Raw genomic sequence first — 19,787 nt, 5'->3', positions numbered from 1 at the left:
CACTACCCCAAGTGTGACTTAGGTTTGAGTCACACTAGTCACGTCGTTATTAAGGTTTTTCCCTTTTATTTGTAATTCACCAAAAAAAAATAATGGTACAAGCAAATCCACTATACAAAGTGAGTTAAGGTGTAACACCCCTAACCCGTATCCGTCGCCGAACTAGGGTTAAAGGCGTTACCAGGCAAAACAAAACATTTTACAAACATTTCATATACATCATCTACAATCATAGTCAAACATTACTATAGAGTCCATTATATAGGTCATCGAGGCCTTAAGCATGCATTAGAAAGGAGTCGGGACTAAACTGAGCTCATACAAAATTTTTCAAAACTTAAACATTTTTCAAAGTTGTACAGGTCACATGCTAGTGTGAATAGGTCATATGCCTCACATGGCTTTAGACACGCCCGTGTGTCTAGGCCGTGTCAAAACAGGGCATACATACTGACTTGTCCACAAGGCCACAAGACAGGCCTGTGTGCCAGACTATGTGAAAATTAGGGAGGCTATTGACTTGGGTCACACGGCCAGTCACACGCCCATGTGTCTAGCCCGTGCTCGAAACTGACTTGTCCACACGGCCTAGCACAGGCCCGTGTGTGCAACCATGTGGTCTGCTCAGGCTCATTTCGAAATAGCCCTCGAGCAACACGGCTGAGACACACACCTGTGTCTCTGTCCGTGTGGGAAAAAATAAGCCATTTACAAGGCTAATTTGCCACCCATTAAGGGTCCTTCCTACAATCATCAAATAGGCACCAATTGCATATCAAATTTCAACCATTTCATAATCAAAACATTCAACATTCATGGTGTAGCACCCCAAACCCGGCCCAGAAGTTATGGCCGGATCCAGCATGCCACATCAAAACGTAAAAAAAAAAATTCCATTCTAAGTCCGTAAAATCGTACTTGATGCTCAAAAGATTAATTCATTAAGGGTTAAAGTGAAAGGAAGTCATGCACCGTAGGAAACCGAAAAGAGGTGGTGAGTCCATCGGATCGCTAAGTACCAAGCTCCTTCGGATCCAATCCTAGACATGCATACCGCCATTGCCACACCTTAACGTCATGGATATTTCTAGGAAACCGATTTGATTAAGTCATTTTAGGAAAAGTGATTAATTTTGGAAAAACTTTCATTGCGGAAGCTTTGCTTGTTGTCGTGTTATTTTGAAATCAACTGTTGTTTTTGAAAACGCGCCCTAAAGCTATCCAATTTCAACAATTAAAATAAATATTATCTATCTTAATAAAACATATAAAACCATCAAAAATAAATTAGCGGCCTTATTACATTTAAAAGCCCAAAACCTCAAACGTAATTAAAAGGATGTCCAGTTCACGGAAGAAAATCAAACTTTCAGAACGAGTGGCCACTCCGAATTCCCTCACAGCTCCAAGCCCACTATGGTTGGGGATTTCCTGCGTGGATGAAAATAAAAGGGGTGAGTTTGGGGAAACTCAGTGTGTAAGGAAAACCCATTCAAAGCCCAAGTCACTCAAGCCCATTCAGTAATAAGTGGTAATGGGCCGAGCCCTTTCAGATTACAATAAACTAGGCCTTAGCCCCTTATTCAGATAACAGTATGGCCCATAGGCCCATTTCAAAATACATGCAACATCAGTAAACATATGCAAGCTCATTTGGGTAACAGTGGTACTGGGCCAGAGCCCTTTTCAGATTACAATAAACTGGGCCTTAGCCCCTTATTCAGATAACAGTATGGCCCATAGGCCCATTTCAAAATACATGCAACATCAGTAAACATATGCAAGCCCATTTGGGGAGACTACTCAACCCACCAACCACTACACTCCACCCGTACCAGCCATACACTCCATGTGGGGAATAGCTCAACCCACCCAAATTTAACACTCCACAGCTGCTTGACCTTTGTCAGCTCGCTTCAAATAAATTGAGGCAAAGCCTCCAAGATGTGGACAAGCCACTTTCAAGATTTCCTCCGTCAATATCCCAATCCCATGCATCGATAATAACAACATGGCATGCAAGAAATAACAACAATCAAACATGCATTTAGGTCAATTTAACCCTAGGGGTATTTGGTAATTTATCTCCTAGGGTAAAACGTAAAATTTCCACTTTTAAAGGTATTTCAGTAATTTATCCATTTTAGGTTTTTATGCATATTCCTACCTTTCACGTACTAACAGAATCACTACCGAGGGTTCTTACTGAATTGGGCCCGTTGGCCCATCATTCCAATTTTGGCCCATTAAGCCCAAAAATATCGAGGGCACAGAAATCATGCACTTTGCAGTCCAAACATTGCAGCTTACCAAAAACATTAATCGATTTACCTCACGAGCATTCGCACACTCGCAAATCTACAAAATACCGGTTTTCGACATTTCGGCTTTTCGACTTTTGCCGATCTAGACTAAGAAAGAGGGTGTTAGTTACACACATGCTTATGATTTATCTTCGACGAGATCCACACACTAACTGCCTACAATTGGATTACTAACACGTTAATCTAACTATTCAAATACAAACTACGATTAACCCCTTACAATATTCGGCCAACCACACCTACAGATCATAGTAAGCTTATAAGAAATCAATAAGCAACTCATTAACAAATTTTTGTCAATGTTTACCACTTAATCATAATTTCACTGCAAGCTGTCTTCTTGAGCAACAGTCACTAAATCATTTATAACTGGAGCTACAAAACTCCAAATCAAGTTCCGTTAATTTTCCCTGAAAATAAACTCATATATCTTCTATCCATAAAATTTTCAGAATTTTTGGTTTGGCCAATCAATACCAGATTTTTCTTAAAGTTTCGCATGTTTCACTGTTTGACTAATCTGACCACTCTTCATTATGAATCAAATTTCTCATTGTACAGAATTCAAAATATGTTCTTGTTTATTTCATTAGAAACTAGACTCAATAAGCTTTAATTACATAATTTATTCAGCTTCTAATTCTTCTCCCACAATTTATGGTGATTTTCCAAAGTCACGTTACTACTGCTGTCCCAAGCAGATTTATTACCAAATCACTCTTTCACACATACCTTGCATGCTTGTTATTTAAACATGTATATCACCAATCAATCATCACATATCTATGATTTTACTTAAGTATAATCTCCATTTCATCATTTTAAAGCACAACATGTTAGCTGATTTTTCCCTTTAACATCTAAGGCACATGCATGCTCATTTGTTTGGCTCAACTTCACCTATCTTCCATTTTTCATCAAAAGAACATGAAACAACAACCATTTCCTTCATTTTAATTCATGACTAAATGCTCACAATACAACTAAAAATCAAAATATACTTCAAGAGTTAAGGTAGAATCAAGAAGAACTCATGAACCTCAAAATAGAAGCAAGGTACCAAGAACTTACCTTCAATTTTCCTCCTCCTAATGACCGAATACTCAAGAGCTTTCTCCTCTCCTTTCTCTTCTCTAACTTTCAGCTATGATGAACAAAGATGGACAAAACTTTGTTCTTTTCACCCTTTTCTTTTAATAAAACTTCATATTTCATCCATTTAATTCTTTAATACAAAAGACATGAAATTCTTATCATGAAACATTTACCTAACCCATTATCATGGAACATTTACCTAACCTATTATCAATTTGTATCAATTTGTACCATAAATTATGGATATCAAGTGTACATTTTGTCTACAACAACATGATGGTTGGCCACTTCATGTAAAAAGGGAGGTTTATCATGCAAATCCTCCTATTTTGCACTCCTATTTATTTGGCCACTTCAATTTAGCCTATAGCATTTTCAAACATTTTCACATAGGTCCTATTTCATAATTTCACTCACAAATGACAAAATCAAAGCATGAAATTTTGTCAACATTCACAGAATTCCCGAAAATTGGGGCGTTACACATGGCATATAACATATACCAATTCATGTCATTCCATAAGCCAAAAACATACCAAAACTTGTGGTTTATAACCTTGATACATTCCATCCATTCTCATACTAAAATTCTTACCCAATTCTAAAATATGCACATACCAAAACTTACCAAATTGACCATTTCTTTTGGCCAACCAAATGCACATCATAATGACAGACTTACATCACATAATTCATACCAAAAACACATTCATATATACAACCCAAAACCAAGCCAAATCACATGGCTGAATATATACATTACCAAACATATCCACACACCTTTAGCCTATACATGTCATACTTCAATATATAATTTTCAAAAGGTACCAAAAAGAAGTTCGATAGTGTGGTGATGATCCTCGATGATCCCCAAGCTCCCAATAGCTTCGATATCTATAATACAGTTGAAAAACACACAGAGTAAGCTTTCAAAAGCTTAATAAGCCATATACAAATAAACTTATCATTCAAAACATGAAAGCGTCATCAAATTACATATACTCCATGGCCAAATACTATCCCAAACCACATAGTTCATATACATTTCACATAATCCAATTTATTTACACATATAGCATATTTTCTCATACTTATAACACATATCATCACTTGTACATATACTTACCTTTTAATTTTCAAACATAGTATACATTTCAAATGTACCTGAAACGAATACACATCTCATATAATTATTCATTTCTCGGAATACCCGTTGAACCATTCGGAATCATAAGGATACGCGGATAACTCGGAAAGCTCATACAATGCCGACGTCCCAGACGTGGTCTTACATATAACCAAATATCGATGTCACTGTCCTAGACAGGGTCTTACACGAAATCAAATACGATACCGATGTCCCAGACATGGTCTTACACATAAATCATAAGTCGATGCTAACGTCCCAACCGTGGTCTTACACAAAAGCACATATCGGATCCTATGTCATGACATATGTATCCTAACTATTCTTAAGGTTCGTACAGGGCTTTTCGGATGTCGGAACTTTGTTGATACTTTCTCAGATGTCTCATATTTCTCAACTCATATAATCATTCATCATAGTTCAATAGCATATAATCGATAATAATTCAATTCATAACACATTTATTTGTATATAGACTTACCTCGTATGGATTCGAATGAACAGAATCGGCTACTCGACTACTTTCGACTTTCCCCAATCTAATTTCGTTTTCTTTTGTTCTTGATCTAAATCAATTCAAATTTAACTCTTTTATTCATCAAATCATTCAATTCAATCCAAATATACATATATTTAGGGCATTTTACAAATTAGCCCACATTTTCACATTTTTGCACTTCAGTCCCTAATCACAAAAATCACAAAATATACAAAATTTCCATGTACTCATGTTAGGCCGAATTCTCATAGTGTTCATAAAAGTCCACATATTTCTTTTATTTTACATTTTAGTCCCTCAAAATCTCATTTTTACAATTTAGCCTAAATTACTCATATTCATAAAAAAATTCAAAGACAACACATGTTAACCCAACATCAAACTTCCATATACTATTATCAAACTTCATAAAACTCATAATTTCATCAATGGCATATAAAATCATCAACGAAATCAAAGATTGAGACATGGGCTTGATAGTGCATAGAGCAACAATCACAAAAAACATAGAAATTATCAAAAACCGATCAAAACACATACCTTAATCTTCAAATTTCCTAGCCGAACCCTAAATTAATCTTTTTCTTTCTTATTTCTTATTTCTTTGATTTTCAGCAAGAAGATGAACATAATGCCTAATTTCAAACATTTGTTTTATTTAATATAACATTAATAAACATTTTACAATTTTACCCTTGCATTAAAACATTAATAAGCCATTATATTAAGGCCATTAATGTTCACTCATATGTTCAATGGTCAAATAACAACATAAGGACCTCTCAATTATAAAGACATAGGAAATAGGCACTTTAGCAAATAGAACACATCTTTTATATTTTATGCGATTAGGTCTTTTTTCAAAATTAAGCACACAAACGATCAAATTAACACACAAAACTGTCACACATGTCAATTCGCATATTGTAAGCTCAAAAAATAATATTAAAATATTTTTCTGACTCAGATTTGTGGTCCCGAAACTACTATTCCGACTAGGGTCTAAACTGGACTATTACATAAGGTGAGTACTATTAAATCCATTATTATCTCCATGGATGTTGGATACATCCATCCTCGCCTCCTACCGTTCCATTTCAATTTAAAATTTGCTATTATCTTTTAATATTTTCAATCTTTTTAAGTCAAATAAATATTTAAACATAAAATATATGAATTTTTTCAATATTACACTATTATATTTTACCCTTTTAATATTTTATATATGCAAAGATAAAATGATAATTTCATATAGTGGAACATGTCGGCATGGGACAAGCATTTACCATCTTGTCCCATCCTGTATTCACTTTAAAATATATATATATATATATATATATATATATATATATATATATATATATATATGCTTCATTCATAACAAATCAATTCAAAATCTATCAAATTGTTCAAATTTTACCATCCTTACCTAGAAATATATACTTTTTGTTGAAGGGCAACTATATTCGACTTGGCGCATACCATATGACACTAAAGAATTAATTAGTCCCTTTTGGTCTAACAAATTTTATATCTAGCATATTATATTTTAAAGCCTTTTTATAAGTCTATCTATATATTTATAATATATAAAACCACGGGTTTAAAAAAATTGAATAGACGATTATATTTTTAATATTAATTTAATTATTAAAGTCACATTAAATAATTTTTTAATAATAAGGTTTTATTTATTTTAATTATACAATTAATAATAATAGATGGAATCTCCTATAAAATTATTAGATAAAATTATATTAATAATATTTTTATATAATAGAGTTTTTATTGGTTTAAACTACATAATTTAAATATTGATTACTAGCAATATGTTACTCTAAATCAATTATCATTTAATTAGTGTATATATATCAATTAAAATTAAAATATATAATTACAAATAAGATTATTACTTTTTAGCATTGGTATTGAAAAGAGATGAAAGAACATTTTATTCAATCACGAGATAAAATTATAATATTCATTCATCATCACACATTTGTTTAATTTATTATTAATATTATACTATTTTTTAAACTCACGTTTATTCATTTTCGCTATCAATGTCTAATATGAAATTTTCACTTAATAACTGTTTCTTATTAATTTTAGTTTTACTTTATACTATTTACCTAATTAATATTATAATTATAATTTTATATAAATCTTCAATTTATTATTATTGTTTAAGTAATTTGTAATTCCAAAATAATTAATTGCATCAAAAGCTCATGTTGATCCAACATGATAATGATGGTAGATTACTGAAGAAGATCAAAATGAAGATGACAAGAAAAAATAGATTGAAGTAGAGGATTAAGGTAGAAATTTTAAATATATTTGCAATATTATTAGTATTTATTTTTAAAATAAATTTTATTTTAACTTTTACTAAGATGGATTTTAATTTATCATTAATTTATTCCATTGTTATTTTTATAATACAATTAGATTATTCAATCAAAATAATTGCTTAACTTACGAAACTAAACTATTGGAAGATAAAAAAATTATATTATGGTTCATAAACTTTAATTTGATCATATTTTTTATACAATTCGATTTTTTTTATAAATAACAATGTTAGTTGGTTTTAAATTAGAAAAAGAAAAGATAAAATGCTAAAATAGTTTTTAGTACTAAAATAAAATTTTGAAATTAATATTTTAACATCATTTCATTAAAATCATAATTATTTTTATTTATTATTAGTGTGCAGGTACAAATTAAATCAAATTCTAATATTAATTCTCAAAATACCTTTTAATTTTGAAATTTAAGCAATTTTTCAAGATAAGAGTTATTCTTTTACCTTTATTCAAACTCATAATATGTTTTGAAGTAATACATCTTTAATTACACTTTCATTATAATTTAAATTATTCAATTTAATCAATAAACAATATCTTATTATTTTATTTACATCAATCTTGTAAATATAAAAAGCATAGTTCTGCAATATGTCTATCTTTTAAATATTACAATACATACTTCGTTAATATTGTACAAAAAAATAAAAATATAAATGTATATATTCACGTGCATGGCATGTGATCTCGAATACTAGTTAAAAATAAAAGAGTACACCTCTTCTACTCTTAATGAAGCTCACTTGCTTTTATTTTAAAGAAAAAAATTAAAGGTAAACTATATTTAGGTTCACTAAATTATTAGTAGTTTTATGTTTTGCTTGGTCACTTAATTTTAAAATATTGTAAAATAATTATTAAATTATTTAAAAGTTTTCATTTAATTTCTTGAGTTGTTTAAATCACCGTTATATGGCTTTCTTTGTTTGTATTGCCTATACTAATTGAAAGCTCATTGTCTCCTTTTCTTTTATAGTTTAGTTTTTTTAATGAAGTAACTTTGAACATCATGAATCTGTAAATCAAAATTCAAGCAACTTTCTTCTTCAATTTTTGATACTGATTGTCATACAGACTTGAATCTAAGGTATTTTATTCTACTCATCGATGGTATTGATCTACTGTATCAATTATCAAATCACTGCTTGAAACTTGCTAGCCAAACTTTTTTAAGAAGGAAAAACTTAACAGCCAATGACTTAAATAAAAACTTTTAAATAGTTCAGTGACTTAAATGAAAACTTTTGAATAGTTTAATGACAATTTTGTAACTTTTTGAAGTTGAATGACCAAAACATAAATTTACTAATAGTTTAGTGATCTTTAGTGTAGTTTATCCAAAAATTAAAGAGTACATTGAGAGTTAGATTTGGGCCAGTATTTCAAAGAACGGACCAGAATGAGCCTCGAATTGAAGCTGCCATAATCCGACCCATCAACACTGGCAGGGTTAATGCAACAGAATCGCCTACCTTCCCTGATTTGATCCAAAAGGTTTGCAAGTGGTCTCATATTCTTGCATCATTTCTTATACATAGCTTTGGTATAACAGCATGAAGGCAAATGTTTTAAGATCCGTAGCTCTAATTATTACAGCTAAACTGTTGTTTGCCTTTAATCATGTCTTAGAATTCTTATGAAACAGAACAACTTCAATGTCTTTTTGAATTAACCTCAATGCATTCCTTTTTCTTCTTCTTTTTGACACATCAATCTATGCAACTTGCTTGAAATTACACAAAGAATCTTATTCTAGCTTTTGGTGAATTTTCAGGTCATCCCTTCCTCTCAAATTTCTATTAGTTTTATAGTACTAACAAAAACTTTAGGTTATATCATAAGATTTGCTTTTTTAAGCCGACATTAAAGTTTAAAGAAAACCCACTTGCTTGGTGGTGCTAACTGTTCTGTTGTTGTGGTTTATGAATCCAATCATGCACATGGTCAACTTGATACTGACAATAAGAACTAGTTCTACTTAGCTCCTCTCTTGTCCCTTAATCCTCCATTATCTTCCATTATTATATTATTCTTATTGAGATTTAGGTTAGACCATCATTAGCCTAACCGCCCCCTTTTTAATTATTTATTTTAAACATTACAATATGAAAATTATGGTGGCCCAAAAAATATAGTTCACTTAAATAGGCAGAGAGTCGAATAAAAACAAGAGGACAGAAAGAAGACTCTAAGAGTTAAAGGAAGCTAAGTTATAGAGGATAAGTGCTTAGAGACTGATTAATGAGAGAATAATCTCTTTCTTGTCGTTTAGGAGGATATTTACTAGAGAGGTCCTCAAGTTTGCTTGCATGACGTGGCAAGGTAGTAATCATCATGGAGTACATGAACGACATATATAGTGAGACTCATTATGTTATTTCTTCAGGCAACACGATATTGTTATGCTCAGGTAGGTTTTATTGGTCCCTAAAGAGGGTGTTCATACTTGGGAGAGTGATTACACTAAAAAGTGGGTGACTAGATGAAAGGATTATGCATCTTATGTCAAGGGGTGGCTTATCGCGAGTAGTTGATCCGAGAGATAAATTAGCTGAAGACGGCTCAACGCATGAAAAATAAATATTTACTCTCAGATATCTAACTGGTATTTTCTGAAGATGTTACGTATATGATGTGGGTGATGATATAATAATAATAAACATATATCATATTTAAAGAATTAAAAAATACAAATAGTTTGGTCTAACTCACATTAGTAGGCTTGGAACCAAAGCTAACCTTGAGTAGATTACTTTATGTGTTTATATTTAGTATTTAAATAAGGGAATCTACCTCTTAAAGATCCTTTGGATATATTACGTTGAAATGACAAATGATAATATATTTTCACACATACAACCAAAGGCTTATACTTAAAAATACCAAAGTGTATAGTATAGAGATGTTGGGTTCCTCCTTGACCTAACATGAAGCACTAAATTGGTAACCAATAGGATGTCAATTTGAGCAATGAGGAAAAGAAAATTGCAAAAAGCCAATGAAAGGGTAGTAACATGGAATTTGACTTTGATTTTTGTGGTACCGGTATGCTTATTCGGTTTGACCAATCTTCTGGAGTTTAAATGACCTTTGCCTATAAAAATAATAATTAAATATTTAATGTAATGATAATATATATTGTATTTTTATAAAAAGAATTTAAATTCGAAATTTAAAATAATATTGTTAAAAGAAATATCATAAAATCAAAAAAAATTAAGAATGGTAAATCGAATATAAAAATATCTTAATTAATAATAATTTTGGGAGAGAGATCATTCCACAAACCTAACACCTTTGATTTTGGATTTCTTTTACTTTTCCTTAGATTTCTTGGTTATGGAATAATTCAGGTTCTTTATCCTAATAAAATTATTATTTTAATTCAGATAATAATTGTTTGCCAATTATTTAACTGTTTTTATAAATGTTACCTTAAAAAATAATGTCATTTGGCACTGATTAATCTTTCTTTAGACCGTTAATATACTATTTAAAAGTCATATTATTACATTTTAATATATTATATGAAAATATGATATATTTATCATTATTATAAACGACTGAATTTAATGTTATCAATTAAATGATACCAATTCAATGGACAAAAATATAAAATTATAATAATCATTAAATCATATATATTATATCACAATATCTTAAGATTTCAGCTCACATGCGATTTAATTTTTGACATATGGCATACTTGTTCTATTAATACATGGCAACATAATCTACCTAGATATCTATTTTTAAATTAAGAGAAGATAATTTTAAATTTATAATAACTAGATTTTCCACCCCACTTTGCTTGGGATGTGAACCATTAATTATAAATAAATTTATCTATTATGTTTTAATATTTATGCAAATAAGTTTAAAATATATTCAAATGAAATACAACAAATGAAAAATCAAAACTAAAATAATTATATAATTATTCAAACCCTTTAAATATTTCTAACGGACCCTTAAAATAAATAAATTTAAATAATATAAATAAACTCTCAAATGATACAAATACAAAATAAATAATTAAAATACAATTCAAAAAAAATCTACAAAACGTAAATATATAGATGGTCGAAATATATTATAATAAATTAGCTCATAATAAATTTATATAAATTTAATTAGTACACGTAATATGTTTTACATTTATGTATATTAAATTAATTAACATATACATGTATGTGATTATTACCTAATTAGTATAAGGTTTTTACCTGAAAAATATAAAAAAAAATTAAATATCAAAATGATATGCCAGTACGATTAAACACTAAAATATTATGTATGCCAGTACGATTAAACACTAAAATATTATGTCGGTGGGAGTGGTGCTTTTCTTATAGGCGGCATCACCATTTTTTAAAAAAAAATTTAATTTTTATATTTTTTTAAATATTATTTTATTTAGTAGTGTCATTTACATAGGCGGCACCACATGTATAAAATTTTCGAGTCTTGTATGCACTCGTGTATAAATACAAAATTGGTATATAGGGGGTGGTGCCTATCTGATAGGTGGCACCAATGGCCTTATCTAATAGGCTGTAACACCCCATACCCGATACCGTTTCCGGAGTTGAACACGAGGTGTTAACAGACTTAATTCATTAATTAAACAGCTCATACAATTCATTTTAAAATTTCCAGACAAGCTGGCTAACTGCATCACAGTCGCTTTAAAAATCATATCTCGAGTTACGAAACTCGAAATCCAATTCCGTAAATTTTTCCTGAAACTAGACTCATATATATATCTACTAATTTTTTCTAGAATTTTAGTTGGGCCAATTAGTACAGTTTATTAGTTAAAGTCTCCCTGTTTCAGGGTTCAACTACTCTGACCTCTGTGTATTACGAATCAGATATCTCCCTGTACAGAGCTTCAATGACTATTCCGTTTGTCTCTAATAAAACTAGACTCAATAAGGAATCTGTACATATAAATCGTGACTTCTAATTATCTTTGTAAAATTTATGGTGAATTTCCAAAGTCAGAACAGGGGATCCAGAAATCGCTCTGGCCCTGTTTCACAAAAATTTAAACATCTCATAAAATATAGCTCATATACCTATTTCGCTTATTCCATATAAAAATAGACTCATCAAACTTCGATTCCATAACTTATTCATTATTTAATTCCATTTCTACTATTTTTAGTGATTTTTCAAACTCACGTCACTGCTGTTGTCTGAATCTATTTTATGGTAAATTTTACCTATTTCATGGTTTCCATGGATTAGCTAACAATTTGACATACATAATACCAAATATGATCATGATTAGCCATTCCAATGGCTAATCATTACCAAGCATTTCTATTTCCATACCACTCAATAACCATATCATAAGACCATATATACAAAATGATTATAATGCTATACATGCCATACTCAAAATATACAAGCCATTATGCCAAGATGGTATACGGATAGTATGAGCGTGCCTCCGACCGCTTCCGATTTCCGAGCTGGCTTGTCAACACTACAAGGAATGAAAAGGAGGAGTAAGCATAAATGCTTAGTAAGCTCACATGCAAATAGCAAGTAACATAACCATATAAGCAAACATAAAACATCATTTGCATAATCATCACCAAGACATTCATATCACCTTTTCATTTATCATCTTACCATATTGTTGTTATATCGAGTTTTCAACCCGAGGGTTAAGTACATACCTGTTCAAAGTATCCATTTCACAACACTTACCAATACGTCCCTTTCATCTTGAGTATTCCTCCATTTGAGTAGAACTTTACCCGTTGAACACATCGAATATAATTCGGATACATGGAAAGTTTGCACATAAGTGCCACATATGTAGCCAAGCTACCATGTAACCCGCCCATAAGTGAACTCGGACTCAACTCAACGAGCTCGGGCGTTCGCATCCATAAGTGAACTCGGACTCAACTCAACGAGTTCGGATGCCTAGTTACATCTCACGAACTCGGACTCAACTCAACGAGTTCGGACGTCGCATCCATAAGTGAACTCGGACTCAACTCAACGAGTTCGGATGCCCAAATATCCCAGGACATGTCACTTGTATCCTAATCCATTCCTAAGGTTCAACGGACCTTTTTCCCAATCATGTGTCTCAACCATCTTCTACGGAATGCCGATATCGATACTCGGTAGTATTTCATATTTTCCAAGTATATCACATAATTTGACATATTATCAAACAATTATCACAAGTATAATATTTCATAATAATTATCATATCATTTAAAAACATTAAAATATTTAAAATAATAACTATGTTACCAACATTTACATATGAACTTACCTCGTATGCGAAAATGGCTATTTTTACCATTTCGTCCACAACTTGGTATTTTCCCCATTTTAGCCCGAATTTCAGTTTTCCTTGCTCTATCATTTAAAATATAGTCTAATTAGGACTCACATTATTCAAATTGACCCAAAATCATATTTTGGAAAAATTACAATTTTGCCCCTAAACTTTTGCATATTTACACTTTTGCCCCAAAGCTCGTAAATTAAAATTCAGCCTATTTTCTTATGTTTTATGACATGATGATCATTTTTCCCTTCTATGGCAACATCAAATTCTCGCTCTAACATGTACTTATGACTATTAGGTATTTTTACCGATTAAGCCCTTTTGCTCGTTTTCACTTAAAACCGAGTAACACAAGTTGTCTAACATAATTTAAAACCTCATATTCTATCATAAAACACCAAAATACACAAATTTCACCTATGGGTATTTTTCCAAATATAAACCCTAGGTTAAATTATTGCTAGCATAAGCTAAATCGAGCTAAGGGACTCAAAAACGTAAAATCATTAAAACGAGGCTAGAACGGACTTACAATCGAGCTTGGAAGCTTGAAAACCCTAGCCATGGTTTCTCCTTGCTATATTCGGCCATGGGGTTGAAGATGAGCAAAATTGGCTTTTAATTTTGTATTTTAATTCATTTTACCCCTAAATGACCAAAATGCCCTTACTACTAAACTTTCCAAAATTCCATCCATGTCCAATTTTGTCCATAGAATTAGAAATTGGTAAAATTACTCTTTAAGGACCTCTAATTAATAACCTAATTCAATTTTATGCAAAATACTTCTAGAACACAAGTTTTGCAATTTATTCAATTTAGTCCCAAATTTCAAATTAAGCACTTTATGCATAAAATTTCTTCACGAAATTTTCACACAATCATGCAATCATATCATAGACCTTAAAATAATCATAAAATAATTATTTATATCTCGGATTTTGTGGTCACGAAACCACTATTCCGACTAGGCCCAAAATCGGATATTACAACTCTCCCCCTCGTGGATTTTCGTCCCGAAAATCTTACCGAAAAAGTGGTCTTCACTTTTAATCTCATATTTGGTGTCAAGAACTTGCACTTAGACTGTACCTCCAATACATCTCTTCAATTTCTCATATGATCTAAAAGCTTACGCCTCAACTCTCAACTGTTCTTAAATTTTCAACCCTTCTCAATTTCCCATGATATCATGACATAAAACCTGGATCTCAACTTGATTTAATGGAGACCGGAATTCCAAGAAATCCGACAATCAAAGAGACCTGAAATTCCATGAATCTGATGAGTAGGAATTCATTCAATACAGATGTGATTTATAGATTTCGCCAAACATTTAACAATAGGATACATCACATTTTCCTCTTTCCGCCATAGAAATAATTCTGATATGGCCTCAAGAATAATCCTTCTCATTTCCATCCCAATATCAACATTGACAAGGATAATTTTGATAGATCCCAATGCTCGGCTTTAACCCCTTTAACAACTCCGATTTTATGTAACATCGGATGCTCTAAACTATCACATTACCTCACTGTCTTGAAACACATCACAATTCATACAACAATACATTACTGAAAGTCAGGAAGTCTTTGCTCAATGTAGACTAGTCTAGTTCAGACGCTTCGGCTACCAATATTCTCATCTATCCGAACTCTGTCAACTTGTAATAAACTTTTCAGCTTTCACAAGATGGAAACCTTATCATTCGTAGTGACTTAAACTAATATTCAACTCTTTCTATTAAATATACACTTCTCGTTCAAACTATTTACTCTTTTATCCGTACAAAATGAAATTCTATTATCGACTTGGGAAAATAATCCGACATAATTGTCACATGAAATCTTTCAAATAAATAATTTACCATACCGATTGAAACTCGCTTTTATCACCTATGCCTTTATCGATGTCAAATCCTTACACGTAAATTAGAAAAATCCCAATACTAAAATCACCACATTACCAAGATCAAATTAGAAGTATAGTCATATTTGACATGATTATCACGAGTGAAGAACGATTGAACATGAGTCATAATTGACAAATTATGGAACAAAGATAACAAGAAAACCGAATAAAGAAATCCAAGATAGAGAAACCCGAATAAAGAAATCCGAATAAAGAGATCCGGGATAAAGAAACCCAAGATACGATACTATGCCGAGAATCGAAAACCAAATTCATAGAGAAAATACAGAATACCTCGATAATTCTTCAAAGAAAGAAAGTCCAAAAGAAAACATCATTTAATCCCACTGAAATCAAATATAACAAGATCAATATATCTTCCCATACATATATATCGATGAAGCATCAAGTAGAAAAAAGAATCATAATGTCATATGAATTCTCTCATCAATTCTTATCGATGAAATGAAATAGAATACCCGATGAAATAGAGCAATATAAATTATAAACCAATCAGACTACCAATGCTTTCATCCAACACCGAATTAGAAGACATTCCCATATAACAAGAATTTCTTCAAGATCAATAGCCATAGAAATATTTCGAGAACGGGTGATCACATAGAACATCTCAAAAGAGATCGCTAAATCTGTCCGGTCATAACTGTCACACTCAGATAATTCACATTTGAAATATCATTTCCCCAACTAGTTCTGCCACACAAATTTCATATTAAATCATTCACTAAAGAATGTCGGTTCTGAATAAATTTCGATTTACACTTTTCTCGACCTTGCACTTGAGTAATTCGATTTACCAAAGAGAATTCCTTCTCTAACTGGACAATGCATAATTCCAATAATCTTTATATCAATCCGATACTTTCGGCTCGACTTTACTTATCAGCTCATTTTCAATCTCGGATCATACTTATAATTATTCTATCACTGAACTCTTTGGGTTCTCAACAGAAAACTTATTCAATACAAATCTCATGAAATTCCATTATAAGTACCACTTTGGTAAGGGGGAGGGGTTGTAGGACCTCTGACTCGACTTTCTTATACATACACATATGACACAACTTCCATCATCATAGTAATATCATCAAAATCATGTCATTCATTCATGTTGGCTTACACCAATTTTCCTATTGTCCCATTTAGACAATATACTTATGCATACATTCTATGTTTTCTAGATGACTTTATTTATCCATTCATTTAATTAAATTAATTCATGCTCATGACATTATATAAGGCCAAACAAACATAGATATTTGCATCACAATCACAACTTTCATTTCGTGCATCATCATGTACATATCATTACAATCATACAATTCAGTCCAACAATTTAACATAGATAAGTTCATTTCATTATAATCCTTTATCTCATAAAAAATTGTATATCATTAACATTCATCAACATTTAACGTCCAATCAAGACAAGGACATTTTCATCCGTATTATGATATTATGACCTTTATTCATACCTCTACTACTTTCTATTTATTCCGTTCATCTTATCAAGTAAGCCACATACACTACATCGTATGAGCATTAAGCAAATATGGATATTTATCACAACATGAACTTTCATCTCACATATTATCACATATGTATCATAAACTTTATTCATACTTTTTGAACCGAGACTTATCATAATCATAATTTTACTCAAATATCTTCACATAACATTGAACATGGTCGGCATATTTCGGTTGGAGAGTACCTGCCTAAATAAGACGGTACTTATACGCGTCGAAAGACATCACACTATCACGATCGATGGCATGTATAGCTAAACTTTTACACATGCTAGGTTAGTCCGAGAACCGACTAAACCTGCTCTGATACCACTAAATGTAACACCCCATACCCGATACTGCTTCGGAGTTGAACACGAGGTGTTAACAGACTTAATTCATTAATTAAACAGCTCATACAATTCATTTTAAAATTTCCAGACAAGCTGGCTAACTGCATCACAGTCGCTTTAAAATCATATCTCGAGTTACAAAACTCGAAATCCAATTCCGTAAATTTTTCCTGAAACTAGACTCATATATATATCTACTAATTTTTTCTAGAATTTTAGTTGGGCCAATTAGTACAGTTTATTAGTTAAAGTCTCCCTGTTTCAGGGTTCAACTACTCTGACCTCTGTGTATTACGAATCAGATATATCCCTGTACAGAGCTTCAATGACTATTCCGTTTGTCTCTAATAAAACTAGACTCAATAAGGAATCTGTACATATAAAGCGTGACTTCTAATTATCTTTGTAAAATTTATGGTGAATTTCCAAAGTCAGAACAGGGGATCCAGAAATTGCTCTGGCCCTGTTTCACAAAAATTTAAACATCTCATAAAATATAGCTCATATACCTGTTTCGCTTATTCCATATGAAAATAGACTCATCAAACTTCGATTCCATAACTTATTCATTATTTAATTCCATTTCTACTATTTTTAGTGATTTTTCAAACTCACGTCACTGCTGTTGTCTGAATCTATTTTATGGTAAATTTTACCTATTTCATGGTTTCCATGGATTAGCTAGCAATTTGACATACATAATACCAAATATGATCATGATTAGCCATTCCAATGGCTAATCATTACCAAGCATTTCTATTTCCATACCACTCAATAACCATATCATAAGACCATATATACAAAATGATTATAATGCTATACATGCCATACTCAAAATATACAAGCCATTATGCCAAGATGGTATACGGATAGTGTGAGCGTGCCTCCGACCGTTTTCGATTTCCGAGCTGGCTTGTCAACACTACAAGGAATGAAAAGGAGGGAGTAAGCATAAATGCTTAGTAAGCTCACATGCAAATAGCAAGTAACATAACCATATAAGCAAACATAAAACATCATTTGCATAATCATCACCAAGACATTCATATCACCTTTTCATTTATCATCTTACCATATTGTTGTTATATCGAGTTTTCAACCCGAGGGTTAAGTACATACCTGTTCAAAGTATCCATTTCACAACACTTACCAATCGTCCCTTTCATCTTGAGTATTCCTCCATTTGAGTAGAACTTTACCCGTTGAACACATCGGAATATAATTGGATACATGGAAAGTTTGCACATAAGTGCCACATATGTAGCCAAGCTACCATGTAACCCGCCCATAAGTGAACTCGGACTCAACTCAACGAGCTCGGTGTTCGCATCCATAAGTGAACTCGGACTCAACTCAACGAGTTCGGATGCCTAGTTACATCTCACGAACTCGGACTCAACTCAACGAGTTCGGACGCTCGCATCCATAAGTGAACTCGGACTCAACTCAACGAGTTCGGATGCCCAAATATCCCAGTGACATGTCACTTGTATCCTAATCCATTCCTAAGGTTCAACGGACCTTTTCCCAATCATGTGTCTCAACCATCTTCTACGGAATGCCGATACTGATACTCGGTAGTATTTCATATTTTCCAAGTATATCACATAATTTGACATATTATCAAACAATTATCACAAGTATAATATTTCATAATAATTATCATATCATTTAAAAACATTAAAACATTTAAAATAATAACTATGTTACCAACATTTACATATGAACTTACCTCGTATGCGAAAATGGCTATTTTTACCATTTCGTCCACAACTTGGTATTTTCCCATTTTAGCCCGAATTTCAGTTTTCCTTGCTCTATCATTTAAAATATAGTCTAATTAGGACTCACATTATTCAAATTGACCCAAAATCATATTTTGGAAAAATTACAATTTTGCCCCTAAACTTTTGCATATTTACACTTTTGCCCCAAAGCTCGTAAATTAAAATTCAGCCTATTTTCTTATGTTTTATGACATGCTGATCATTTTTCCCTTCTATGGCAACATCAAATTCTCGCTCTAACATGTACTTATGACTATTAGGTATTTTTACCGATTAAGCCCTTTTGCTCGTTTTCACTTAAAACCGAGTAGCACAAGTTGTCTAACATAATTTAAAACCTCATATTCTATCATAAAACACCAAAATACACAAATTTCACCTATGGGTATTTTTCCAAATATAAACCCTAGGTTAAATTATTGCTAGCATAAGCTAAATCGAGCTAGGG

The 19,787-nt window shown here is 31.7% G+C and overlaps 1 long non-coding RNA gene across 1 annotated transcript; it reads right to left on the bottom strand.

Moving 5' to 3' along the window:
- Positions 1-18,190: 18,190 nt before the first annotated feature.
- LOC128284037 (uncharacterized) lies at positions 18,191-19,341 on the bottom strand. The gene is made up of 2 exons (XR_008274344.1): positions 19,285-19,341; positions 18,191-18,474 (listed from the first exon to the last, which is right to left on the bottom strand). It is a non-coding gene; the product is annotated as an uncharacterized LOC128284037 (long non-coding RNA).
- Positions 19,342-19,787: the final 446 nt, after the last annotated feature.

Source organism: Gossypium arboreum, chromosome 1 (genome assembly GCF_025698485.1).
Source record: "Gossypium arboreum isolate Shixiya-1 chromosome 1, ASM2569848v2, whole genome shotgun sequence".
Classification (NCBI taxonomy): domain Eukaryota; kingdom Viridiplantae; phylum Streptophyta; class Magnoliopsida; order Malvales; family Malvaceae; genus Gossypium; species Gossypium arboreum.
Note: the sequence above shows the minus strand (reverse complement) of the source record. Positions and strands in the feature narration are given on the sequence as shown.